This window comes from Oncorhynchus kisutch, linkage group LG27 (genome assembly GCF_002021735.2).
Source record: "Oncorhynchus kisutch isolate 150728-3 linkage group LG27, Okis_V2, whole genome shotgun sequence".
Taxonomy (NCBI): domain Eukaryota; kingdom Metazoa; phylum Chordata; class Actinopteri; order Salmoniformes; family Salmonidae; genus Oncorhynchus; species Oncorhynchus kisutch.
In genome coordinates this window covers 33,668,999-33,682,409 of record NC_034200.2, presented here as the reverse complement: position 1 = coordinate 33,682,409, position 13,411 = coordinate 33,668,999, and positions in this window count along the sequence as shown.

Sequence of the window (13,411 nt, the reverse complement as noted above, 5' to 3'; positions counted from 1 at the left end):
TCCAACAAACTTTCTCTGCCCTTAAACTTGTTCTGAACATCTCCAAAACAAAGGTCATGTGGTTTGATAAGAAGAATGCCCCTCCCCACAGGTGTGATGACTACCTCTGAGGGTTTAGAGCTTGAGGTAGTCACCTCATACAAGTACTTGGGAGTATGGCTAGACGGTACACTGTCCTTCTTTCAGTACATATCAAAGCTGCAGGCTAAAGTTAAATCTAGACTTGATTTCCTCTATCGTAATCGCTCCCCTTCACTCCAGCTGCCAAACTAACCCTGATTCAGATGACTATCCTACCCATGCTAGACTAAATCAAATCAAAGATTATTTGTCACGTGCGCCGAATACAACAGGTGTAGGTGTAACGGTTCTCTTGTGGTGATCCCAATACATACACACCACATACAAAAACCCATGCCACACCCTGGCCTGACCAAATAAATGAAGATAAACACAAAATACTTCGACCAGGGCGTGACAGAACCCCCCCCCTAAGGTGCGGGCTCCCGAACGCATCTCAAAACAATAGGGAGGGTCCGGGTGGGCGTCTGTCCATGGTGGCGGCTCCGGCGCGGGACGTGGACCCCACTCAATCAATGTCTTATGTCCCTTCTCCTCGCGTCCTTGGATAGTCCACCCTCGCCGCCGACCATGGCCTAGTAGTCCTCACCCAGAACCCCACTGGACTGAGGCGCAGATCGGGACTGAGGGGCAGCTCGGGACTGAGGCAGCTCGGGACTGAGGGGAAGCTCGGGAGTGAGAGGAAGCTCGGGAGTGAGAGGAAGCTCAGGCAGGTTGATGGATCTACCAGATCCTGGCTGGCTGGTGGTTTCGGCAGATCCTGGCTGACTGGCAGATCCTGGCTGACTGGCGGATCCTGGCTGACTGGCGGATCCTGGCTGACTGGCGGATCCTGGCTGACTGGCGGATCCTGGCTGACTGGCAGATCCTGGCAGATCCTGGCTGACTGGTGGATCCTGGCTGACTGGCGGATCCTGGCTGACTGGCAGTTCTGGCAGATCCCGGCTGACTGGCGGATCTGGAAGAGTCTGGTTGACTGGCGGATCTGGAAGAGTCTGGCTGACTGGCGGATCTGGAAGAGTCTGGCTGACTGGCGGATCTGGAAGAGTCTGGCTGACTGGCGGATCTGGAAGAGTCTGGCTGACTGGCGGATCTGGAAGAGTCTGGCTGACTGGCGGATCTGGAAGAGTCTGGCTGACTGGCGGATCTGGAAGAGTCTGGCTGACTGGCAGATCTGGAAGAGTCTGGCTGACTGGCAGATCTGGAAGAGTCTGGCTGACTGGCGGATCCTGGCAGACTGACGGATCTGGCTGCTCCACGCTGACTGGCGGCTCTGGCTGCTCCACGCTGACTGGCGGCTCTGGCTGCTCCATGTAGGCTGACAGCTCTGGCTGCTTCATGCAGACTGGCAGCTCTGGTGGCTCCGTGCAGACTGGCAGCTCCTTACAGACTGACAGCTCCTTGCAGACTGACAGCTCCTTGCAGACTGGCAGCTCTGGCTGCTCCATGCAGACTGACATCTCTGGCTGCTTCATGCAGACTGACATCTCTGGCTGCTTCATGCAGACTGACAGCTCTGGCTGCTCCATGCAGACTGACTCCTCTGGCTGCTTCATGCTGACTGACAGCTCTGGCTGCTTCATGCAGGCTGGCAGCTCTGGCTGCTCCATACAGGCTGGCAGCTCTGGCTGCGCTGAACAAGCAGGAGACTCCAGCAGCGCTGTAGAGGAGGAAGGCTCTGGCAGCTCTGAACAGGCGGGAGACTCCGGCTGTGCTGGAGATGAGGAAAGCTCTGACAGCGCTAGATAGGCGGGAGACTCCGACAGCGCTGGAGAGGCGAGGCGCACTGTAGGCCTGATGCGTGGTGCTGGCACTGGTGGTACTGGACCGAGAACACGTACAGGAAGCCTGGTGTGGGGAGCTGCCACCGGAGGGCTGGTGTGTGAAGGTGGTACTGGATAGACCGGACCGTGCAGGCGCACTGGAGCTCTTGAGCACCGAGCCTGCCCAACCTTACCTGGCTCGATGCCCACTCTAGTCCGGCCGATACGCAGAGCTGGAATATACCGCGCCGGGCTATGCACCCGCACTGGGGACACCGTGCGCACCACTGCATAACACGGTGCCTGCCCGGTCTCTCTAGCCCCCCGGTAACCACAGGAAGTTGGCGTAGGTCTCCTACCTAGCGTCACCATGCTCCCTGTGAGCCCCCCCCCCCCCCAAGACATTTTTGGGGCTGACTCTCGGGCTTCCATCCGCTTCGCCGTGCTGCCTCCTCATACCTGCGCCTCTCAGCTTTCGCCACCTCCAATTCTTCTTTGGGGCGGTGATATTCTCCAGGCTGAGCCCAGGGTCCTTTACCGTCCAGTTCGTCCTCCCATGTCCATTTCTCCAAGTAGTGCAGCCTCTCCCACTGCAGCTGCTGCTGCTCCTGCTGCTGCTGCCTCTGTTGCCTCTCCTGCGGCTCCTGCCTGTTGACACGCTGCTTGGTCCAGTTGTGGTGGGTGATTCTGTAGCGGTTCTCTTGTGGTGAAGGAGAGTCGGACCAAAATGCAGCGTGTAGATTGCGATCCATGTTTAATAAACAAACGTAAACACGAATCAATACAAACACTACAAAACAAAGAACGTAATGAACGAAACGAAAACCGAAACAGCCTATACTAGTGTAAACTAACACAGAGACAGGAACAAGGACACTAAGGACAATCACCCACAAAACACTCAAAGAATATGGCTGCCTAAATATGGTTCCCAATCAGAGACAACGATAAACACCTGCCTCTGATTGAGAACCACTTCAGACAGCCATAGACTTAACTAGAACACCCCACTAAGCTACAATCCCAATACATACACACCACATACAAAAACCCATGCCACACCCTGGCCTGACCAAATTAATGAAGATAAACACAAAATACTTCGACCAGGGCGTGACAGTAGGTAGACCTTATAGTGAAATGCTTACTTACAGTCTCTGACCAACAGTGCAAAAAAAAAACAGTAAATAAATAGTGATAATAGCAGTAGCAAGGCTATATACAGGCACCGGTTAGTCGGGCCAATTGAGGTAGTATGTACATGAATGCATAGTTAAAGTGACTATGCATATATGATAAACAGAGAGTAGCAGCAGCGTAAAATAGGGGTTGGGGGAGGGGGGGCACACACAAGGCAAATAGTCCAGGTAGCCATTTGATTACCTGTTCAGGAGTCTTATGGCTTGGGGGTAAAAACGGTTGAGAAGCCTTTTTGTCCTAGACTTGGCACTCCGCTACCACTTGCCATGCGGTAATAGAGAGAACAGTCTATGACTTTGGTGGCTGGGGTCTTTGACAATTTTTAGGGCCTTCCTCTGACACCCCCTGGTGTAGAGGTCCTGGATGGCAGGCAGCTTAGCCCCAGTGATGTACTGGGCTGTACACACTACCCTCTGGAGTGCCTTGCGATCGGAGGCCGAGCAATTGCCGTACCAGGCAATGATGCAACCAGTCAGGATGCTCTCGATGTTGCAGCTGTAGAACCTTTTAAGGATCTGAGGACCCATGCCAAATCATTTTAGTTTCCTGAGGGGGAATAGGCTTTGTCATGCCCTTTCCACAACTTTTGGTGTGTTTGGACCATGTTAGTTTGTTGGTGATGTGGACACCAAGGAACTTGAAGCTCTCAACCTGCTCCACTACAACCATGTCGCTGAGAATGGGGGCGTGCTCGGTCCTCCTTTTCCTGTAGTCCACAATTATCTCCTTAGTCTTGGTTATGTTGAGGGATAGGTTGTTATTCTAGCACCACCCGGCCAGGTCTCTGACCTCCTCCCTATAGGCAGTCTTGTCATTGCCGGTGATCAGGCCTACCACTGTTGTGTCGGCTGCAAATTAAATGATGGTGTTGGAGTCATGCCTTGCCATGCAGTCATGGGTGAACAGGGAGTACAGGAGGGGACTGAGCACGCACCCCTGAGGGGCTCCGGCAACCTACCCTCACCACCTGGGGGGCGGCCCATCAGGAAGTCCAGGATCCAGGTGCAGAGGGAGGTGTTTAGTCCCAGGATCTTTAGCTTAGTGATTTGCTTTGAGGGTACTATGCTGTTGAACACTGAGCTATAGTCAATGAATAGCATTCATAATATCTGCAGTCATTTAGGCACGTTGCCTTTGTGTTCTTGGGCACAGGGACTATGGTGGTCTGCTTGAAAGATGTTTTTATTACAGACTCAATCAGGGACATGTTGAAAATGTCAGTGAAGACACCTGCCAGTTGGTCAGTACATGCCCGGACCACATGTCCTGGTAATCCGTCTGGGCCCGCAGCCTTGTGTATGTTGACCTGTTTAAAGGTCTTACTCACATTGGCTACGGAGAGCGTGATTACACAGTCATCAAGAACAGCTGATGCTCTCATGCATGCCTCAGTGTTGCTTGCCTCGAAGCGAGCATAGAAGTGATTTAGCTCATCTGGTAGGCTTGTGTCACTGGGCAGCTCGTGGCTGTGCTTCCCTTTGTAGCCTGTAACAGTTTGCAAGCACTGCCACATAAGACGAGCATCTGAGCCGGTGTAGTATGATTCAATCTTAGCCCTGTGTTGACTTTTTGCCTGTTTGATGGTTCGTCAGAGGGCATAGCAGGATTTCTTATAAGCTTCCGGGTTAGAGTCCCGCACCTTGAAAGTGGCAGCTCTACCCTTTAGCTCAGTGCGAATGTTGCCTGTGATCCATGGCTTCTGGTTGGGGTATGTCCGTACAGTCACTCGATGCACTTATTGATAAAGCCAGTGACTGATGTGGTGTACTCCTCAATGAATCACGGAACATGTTCCAGTCTGTGATAGCAAAACAGTCCTGTAGTCTAGCATCTGCTTCATCTGACCACTTTTTTATAGACCGAGTCACTGGTGCTTCCTGCTTTAATTTTACCTTGTACGCGTCTCTGTGTGTGGAGTACAGGTGATCAAAAATTGTTTTCCCTCTGGTTACACATTTAACATGTTGATAGAAATTAGGTAGAACTCATTTAAGTTTCCCTGCATTAAAGTCTCCCGCCTCTAGGACTTCCGCCTCTGGATGAGCGGTTTCCTGTTTTCTTATTTCCTTATACAGCTGTCTGAGTGCGATCTTAGTATGCTCTTATTGTCTGTATGCTCTCACTACATATTCGTCGCCAAACCCACTGGCTCCAGGTCATCTATACATCTTTGCTAGGTAAAGCCCCACCTTATCTCAGCTCACTGGTCACCATAGCAACACCCACCTGTAGCACACACTCCAGCAGGTATATTTCACTGGTCATCCCCAAAGCCAACACTTCCTTTGGCCACCTTTCCTTCCAGTTCTCTGCTGCCAATGATTGGAACAAATTGCAAAAATCACTGAAGCTGGAGTCTTATATCTCCCTTATATCACCCAACTACCTCATCCCCGTATTGTTATTTATCCTCTTGCTCTTTTGCACCCCAGTATCTCTACTTGCACAACATCATCTGCAGATCTATCACTCCAGTGTTAACGCAAAATTTTAATTATTTCGCCTCTTTTTACATTTGCACACACTGTACATAGATTTTTCTATTGTGTTTTTGACTGTCCGTTTGTTTATGTGTAACTCTGTGTTGTTGTTTTTGTCGCACTGCTTTGCTTTATCTTGGCCAGGTTGCAGTTGTAAATGAGAACTTGTTCTCAACTGGCCTACCTGATTAATAAAGGTTAAATAAAAATAAATAAAAATAGTATTTGGCCATCAGATTTGCCACCAATGTTCCTTATAGGACACATCACTGCACTGGTTATCTCTGTATACCCATCGCAAGACCCATTGGTTGATGCTTATTCATAAAATCCTCTTAGGCCTCACTCTCCCCTATCTGAGATATCTACTGCAGCCCTCATCCTCCACATACAACAGCCGTTCTGCCAGTCCCATTCTGTTAAAGGTCCCCAAAGCACACACATCCCTGGGTCACTCGTCTTTTCAGTTAGCTGCATCTAGTGACTTGAACGAGCTGCAACAAACACTCAAACGGGACAGTTTCATCTCAATCTCTTTAGTCAAATATTCAATCATGGACACTCTTACTGTGGCTCCTTTGCGTGATGTTTCATTGTCTCTACCTAATGTTTGCAGCATGTTTTGTGCTACTACCATGTTGTGTCGCTACCATGTTGTTGTCATGTTGTGTTGCTACCATCCTGTGTTGTCATGGATTTCTGCCTTGCTATGTTGTTGTCTTAGGTCTCTCTTTATGTAGTGTTGTGTTGTCTCTCTTGTCATGATGTGTGTTTTGTCCTATTTCTTTTATCCCAGCCCCTGTCCCCGCAGGAGGCCTTTTGTCATTTGGTAGGCCGTCATTGTAAATAAGAATTTGTTCTTAACTGACTTGCCTAGTTAAATAAAGGTTAAATAAAATAAAGAAAAATAAATGCTAAAAATCCAATCTTACTGAAGAATATATCACTTGCTGGCCTATCCCTATGTACTGGTAGAGATCTACTGCTCACACCACTTTTCTCAGGATGCCTCCCCCTTGCACCAACTTCCTCTACTTTCTTCACTGCCTCAGCATAAGACAACTTCTGCACTACTCTAACCCTGGAAACCTCAACCTGCCTCTCTCGCACCGGACATTTCTGATCCCCAGCCCCATGGGCACCTCTACAATTAACACATACCACTACTTTCCCCAATGCTACACATTCATTTGTCTCATGCCCTTCTGCACATGTATCACACCTAGGAACCTCCCTTCTACACACTGCTGCCACATGCCCATCAGCCTGACACCTGTAACAACGTAATGTATTCGGCACAAAAGCTCGTACATGATAACTTATATACCCTAACATCACTTTGTCGAGCAAAGACTCAACATCAAAACTCAAAATAACAGACAACGACTCTTCTGTTTCACCACCACTGTTTCTCTGCGTCTTACCAAACGACGAGCATCACAAACACCAGGAAACTTCGCCTTCAGTTGGTCAACTTTCAGTTTTGTAAGGACCGACGCCGGACAGGAGAAGCAGGTACAGGGAGTCAGACATTTATTCAGGGACATACAAGGAAACAAGACAGGAACCGCGTCGGAACACGGGTAACATGGACATGAGACAAATAATCCTGAAGCAGGGAACAGAGCTAGGAAACAGACAGATATAGCGAAGGAAATTACACAAGTAATGGAGTCCACGTGAGTCCAATGAGCGCTGATGCCTGTGATGGGGAAAAGCAGGTGTGCGTACTGAAGGTGGCTTGAGTGCGTAATGTTGGGGAGGAAGAGCGGGAGCAGGCGTGACAGTACCCCCCTCCTCTAGGGCCGCCACCCAGCGAACCGGCCGAGACATAGGCGCTGGGGGAGGGGGAGGAAGAGTGGGAGCAGGCGTGACAGTGTACCCTTGGTTTGTCCGCCTCTGTCAACATACCTGGTCTCAAGACCAACTCCAGGTATCGTCGACAAGCTGACCGTCGCCGGACCCCAGCTCCCCGCTGCCGCGTTGGGCAGAGGATATGGCTTTCAACTCGGGATCTGCCCCTTTGGGTAGATCCCGAAGGGATCGATTCATTGGTCCTCGGTTCATTGGCCCTCGGTTTGACCTCGGTTCATTGGTCCTTTTCCCATCTCCAGAGTCCTGAGTTCCACTGCTGTCCGTCTTGTGTTACCCCCGTACCCTCCGTATTCACCCTACCTTCCATGTGTCTAGGATTAAGCCTGTGTCTCACTGTCCTTTGTCTTCTGTCTCCAGCCCCCCCCCCCCCCCCCCCCCCCCCCGGGTTATCGGTGGCCAGCCAGTGTATACGGTAAGACACCTCCTGAAGGTTCGACCACGGGGCAGGGGTTTCTAGTACCTAGTTGACTGGGAGGGTTATGGCCCGGGGGGGAGTGGTGGGTTCCTGCTAAAGACATCTTGGACCTGGCCCTCATCGTCAATTTCCACCGCCGACACCCCAGTCAGCCAGGTATGCGCCCAGGTAGTACGCCAGAAGGCGTCCCTGGGGGGGGGGGGTACTGTCACGCCCTGATCTGTTTCATCTGTTCCTGTGATTGTCTCCACCCTCTCCAGGTGTCACTTATTCTCCCCAGTGTATTTATCCCTCTGTTTCCTGTCTCTCTGTACCAGTGTATTTATCCCTCTGTTTCCTGTCTCTCTGTACCAGTGTATTTATCCCTGTGTTTCCTGTCTCTCTGTGCCAGTTCGTCTTGTATGTTCCAAGTCAACCAGCGTTTTCCCCGTTCTCCTGCTTTTTGCATTCTCCTTTTTCTAGTCCTCCCGGTTTTGACCCTTGCCTGTTTCTGGACTTAGTACCCACCTGCCTGACCATTCTGCCTGCCTTGACCACGAGCCTGTCTGCCACTCTGTACCTCCTGGACTCTGATCTGGTTTTGACCTTTTGCCTGTCCATGAGCATTCTCTTGCCTTCCCCTTTGGATTAATAAACATTGTAAGACTCCAACCATCTGCCTCCTGTGTCTGCATTTGGGTCTCGCCTTGTGCCTTGATATATTTACCCAGTGGTGGAAAAGTACCCAATTGTCATACCTGAGTAAAAGTAAAGATACCTTAGTAGAAAATGTAAAAGTGAAAATCACTCAGTAAAATCCTACTTGAGTAAAAGTCTAAAAGTATTTGGCTTTAAATATACTTAAGTGTCAAAAGTAAATGTAATTGCTAAAATATAGTTAAGTAGCAAAAGTAAAAGTATAAATAATTTCAAATTCCTTATTATAAGCAAACTAGACGGCAACATTGTCTTTTTTTTTTTTTTACGGATAGCTAGGGGCACACTCCAACACTCAGACATAATTTACAAATGAAGCATGTGTTTAGTGAGTCAGTCAGATCAGAGGCAGTAGGGATGTTCTCTTGATAAGTGTGTGAATAAGACAATTTTCCTGTCCTGCTAAGCATTCAACATGTAAAAAAGTAATTTTGGGAGTCAGGGAAAATGTATGGAGTAAAAAGTACATAATTCTCTTTAGGAATGTAATGAAGTAAAAGTAAACATAGTCAAAAATATAAATAGTAAAGTAAAGATACCCCCAAAAACGACTTAAGTAGTACTTTAAAGTATTTTACTTAAGTACTTTACACCACTGCATTTACCGCTATCCCAGAAATCACTCCTGTCAATGGAGCCCTTTTCTTGATAGAAAACAATTCACATCTTATGTCCCCATTAGTTACACGCAGAGCACCTATTCCCTCTGACCAGCAGAAACACAAACAATTATCACAAGACAATTATCACCTTCACCGATTCCACAGCATCCAACTGTTTTCACCCATCCTGAAACCACAAATGGATCAGCCTGAAGGCAAAGGTTCACTTTTCACAAAATTACCCTCCTACCCGCTGACTCATATTTATCCTGACCCTCGGTGCAATCCTCAGGCTCCGAGAACTTCATCACACCTACCACCTCCAATTCCTTGCCCTCACTCACTTCCAATTCTCCTCCTGTCTTAAATCTGGCGTACAGCTCCCTCTGCTTCAAGCTCCCCCTCATCTTCCCTCTCTCTCTTCGACCTCCTCTGCCTCTCTTTTTCCTTCCATTACTCCTCTGTATTCCAAGTATACGTCTCCATATGATATTTCACTTCTCCTGACATACATCTTGTTCTTGTCCTCTGAAGGGACGCCATTTTCATAAACGCAGATGTATCTTCCGAAACCGTCTGACAGCCTTTAGGCCTACTGGGTACTCCTTATAGCTCTCCCACTCTAAAATGGACTAGGCCACCTACACTGCTTCTGGTCAGGGGTAATAACCTTGTCATGAAGTGGACAGCAAAGGGGGGAAAATTCAAGGAAACCCCCTTGCTTGATTGTAAAATATTTGCTGCGTTCCATTGCTGTAAAAGGGAGATGGAAGCGGGCAGTTGGCCAAACAAACAACACGTGTGTCATAACAAGGGAGAGCAGTGAAACCGACAATATTAAAGATGTGATTAATGCAGCCAAAGCCAGTCTAATGCAAAGCCAGGTGTGACATTTTTCTCAAGCAAGGAAAGGCTCAAAGGCTGTTATGCCAAATGCCCTCAAAGGAAGGAATTTCTGAACAAGAATGTAGGGTTTATTACAGTTGCATCATTTGTAAACAATTTATTTATTTTTTATTTTTTTATTTTACCTTTATTTAACCAGGTAGGCAAGTTGAGAACAAGTTCTCATTTACAATTGCGACCTGGCCAAGATAAAGCAAAGCAGTTCGACAGATAAAACGACACAGAGTTACACATGGAGTAAAAACAAACATACAGTCAATAATGCAGTATAAACAAGTCTATATACAATGTGAGCAAATGAGGTGAGAAGGGAGGTAAAGGCAAAAAAGGCCATGATGGCAAAGTAAATACAATATAGCAAGTAAAATACTGGAATGGTAGTTTTGCAATGGAAGAATGTGCAAAGTAGAAATAAAAAATAATGGGGTGCAAAGGAGCAAAATAAATAAATTAATTAAAATTAAATACAGTTGGGAAAGAGGTAGTTGTTTGGGCTAAATTATAGGTGGGCTATGTACAGGTGCAGTAATCTGTGAGCTGCTCTGACAGTTGGTGCTTAAAGCTAGTGAGGGAGATAAGTGTTTCCAGTTTCAGAGATTTTTGTAGTTCGTTCCAGTCATTGGCAGCAGAGAACTGGAAGGAGAGGCGGCCAAAGAAATAATTGGTTTTGGGGGTGACTAGAGAGATATACCTGCTGGAGCGTGTGCTACAGGTGGGAGATGCTATGGTGACCAGCGAGCTGAGATAAGGGGGGACTTTACCTAGCAGGGTCTTGTAGATGACATGGAGCCAGTGGGTTTGGCGACGAGTATGAAGCGAGGGCCAGCCAACGAGAGCGTACAGGTCGCAATGGTGGGTAGTATATGGGGCTTTGGTGATAAAACGGATTGCACTGTGATAGACTGCATCCAATTTGTTGAGTAAGGTATTGGAGGCTATTTTGTAAATGACATCGCCAAAGTCGAGGATTGGTAGGATGGTCAGTTTTACAAGGGTATGTTTGGCAGCATGAGTGAAGGATGCTTTGTTGCGAAATAGGAAGCCAATTCTAGATTTAACTTTGGATTGGAGATGTTTGATATGGGTCTGGAAGGAGAGTTTACAGTCTAACCAGACACCTAAGTATTTGTAGTTGTCCACGTATTCTAAGTCAGAGCCGTCCAGAGTAGTGATGTTGGACAGGCGGGTAGGTGCAGGTAGCGATCGGTTGAAGAGCATGCATTTAGTTTTACTTGTATTTAAGAGCAATTGGAGGCCACGGAAGGAGAGTTGTATGGCATTGAAGCTTGCCTGGAGGGTTGTTAACACAGTGTCCAAAGAAGGGCCGGAAGTATACAGAATGGTGTCGTCTGCGTAGAGGTGGATCAGGGACTCACCAGCAGCAAGAGCGACCTCATTGATGTATACAGAGAAGAGAGTCGGTCCAAGAATTGAACCCTGTGGCACCCCCATAGAGACTGCCAGAGGTCTGGACAGCAGACCCTCCGATTTGACACACTGAACTCTATCAGAGAAGTAGTTGGTGAACCAGGCGAGGCAATCATTTGAGAAACCAAGGCTGTCGAGTCTGCCGATGAGGATATGGTGATTGACAGAGTCGAAAGCCTTGGCCAGATCAATGAATACGGCTGCACAGTAATGTTTCTTATCGATGGCGGTTAAGATATCGTTTAGGACCTTGAGCGTGGCTGAGGTGCACCCATGACCAGCTCTGAAACCGGATTGCATAGCAGAGAAGGTATGGTGAGATTCGAAATGGTCGGTAATCTGTTTGTTGACTTGGCTTTCGAAGACCTTAGAAAGGCACGGTAGGATAGATATAGGTCTGTAGCAGTTTGGGTCAAGAGTGTCCCCCCCTTTGAAGAGGGGGATGACCGCAGCTGCTTTCCAATCTTTGGGAATCTCAGACGACACGAAAGAGAGGTTGAACAGGCTAGTAATAGGGGTGGCAACAATTTCGGCAGATAATTTTAGAAAGAAAGGGTCCAGATTGTCTAGCCCGGCTGATTTGTAGGGGTCCAGATTTTGCAGCTCTTTCAGAACATCAGCTGAATGGATTTGGGAGAAGGAGAAATGGGGAAGGCTTGGGCGAGTTGCTGTTGGGGGTGCAGTGCTGTTGTCCGGGGTAGGAGTAGCCAGGTGGAAAGCATGGCCAGCCGTAGAAAAATGCTTATTGAAATTCTCAATTATGGTGGATTTATCAGTGGTGACAGTGTTTCCTATCTTCAGTGCAGTGGGCAGCTGGGAGGAGGTGTTCTTATTCTCCATGGACTTTACAGTGTCCCAGAACTTTTTTGAGTTAGTGTTGCAGGAAGCAAATTTCTGCTTGAAAAAGCTAGCCTTGGCTTTTCTAACTGCCTGTGTATAATGATTTCTAGCTTCCCTGAACAGCTGCATATCACGGGGGCTGTTCGATGCTAATGCAGAACGCCATAGGATGTTTTTGTGTTGGTTAAGGGCAGTCAGGTCTGGGGAGAACCAAGGGCTATATCTGTTCCTGGTTCTAAATTTCTTAAATGGGGCATGTTTATTTAAGATGGTTAGGAAGGCATTTAAAAAAAATATCCAGGCATCCTCTACTGACGGGATGAGATCAATATCCTTCCAGGATACCCCGGCCAGGTCGATTAGAAAGGCCTGCTCGCAGAAGTGTTTCAGGGAGCGTTTTACAGTGATGAGTGGAGGTCGTTTGACCGCTGACCCATTACGGATGCAGGCAATGAGGCAGTGATCGCTGAGATCTTGGTTGAAGACAGCAGAGGTGTATTTAGAGGGGAAGTTGGTTAGGATGATATCTATGAGGGTGCCCGTGTTTAAGGTTTTGGGGAGGTACCTGGTAGGTTCATTGATTATTTGTGTGAGATTGAGGGTGGCTGGGGTGTTAAGCATGTTCCAGTTTAGGTCGCCTAGCAGCACGAACTCTGAAGATAGATGGGGGGCAATCAGTTCACATATGGTGTCCAGAGCACAGCTGGGGGCAGAGGGTGGTCTATAGCAGGCGGCAACGGTGAGAGACTTGTTTTTAGAGAGGTGGATTTTTAAAAGTAGAAGTTCAAATTGTTTGGGTACAGACCTGGATAGTAGGACAGAACTCTGCAGGCTATCTTTGCAGTAGATTGCAACACCGCCCCCTTTGGCAGTTCTATCTTGTCTGAAAATGTTGTAGTTTGGAATTAAAATGTCTGAGTTTTTGGTGGTCTTCCTAAGCCAGGATTCAGACACAGCTAGAACATCCGGGTTGGCAGAGTGTGCTAAAGCAGTGAATAGAACAAACTTAGGGAGGAGGCTTCTAATGTTAACATGCATGAAACCAAGGCTATTACGGTTACAGAAGTCGTCAAAAGAGAGCGCCTGAGGAATAGGAGTGGAGCTAGGCACTGCAGGGCCTGGATT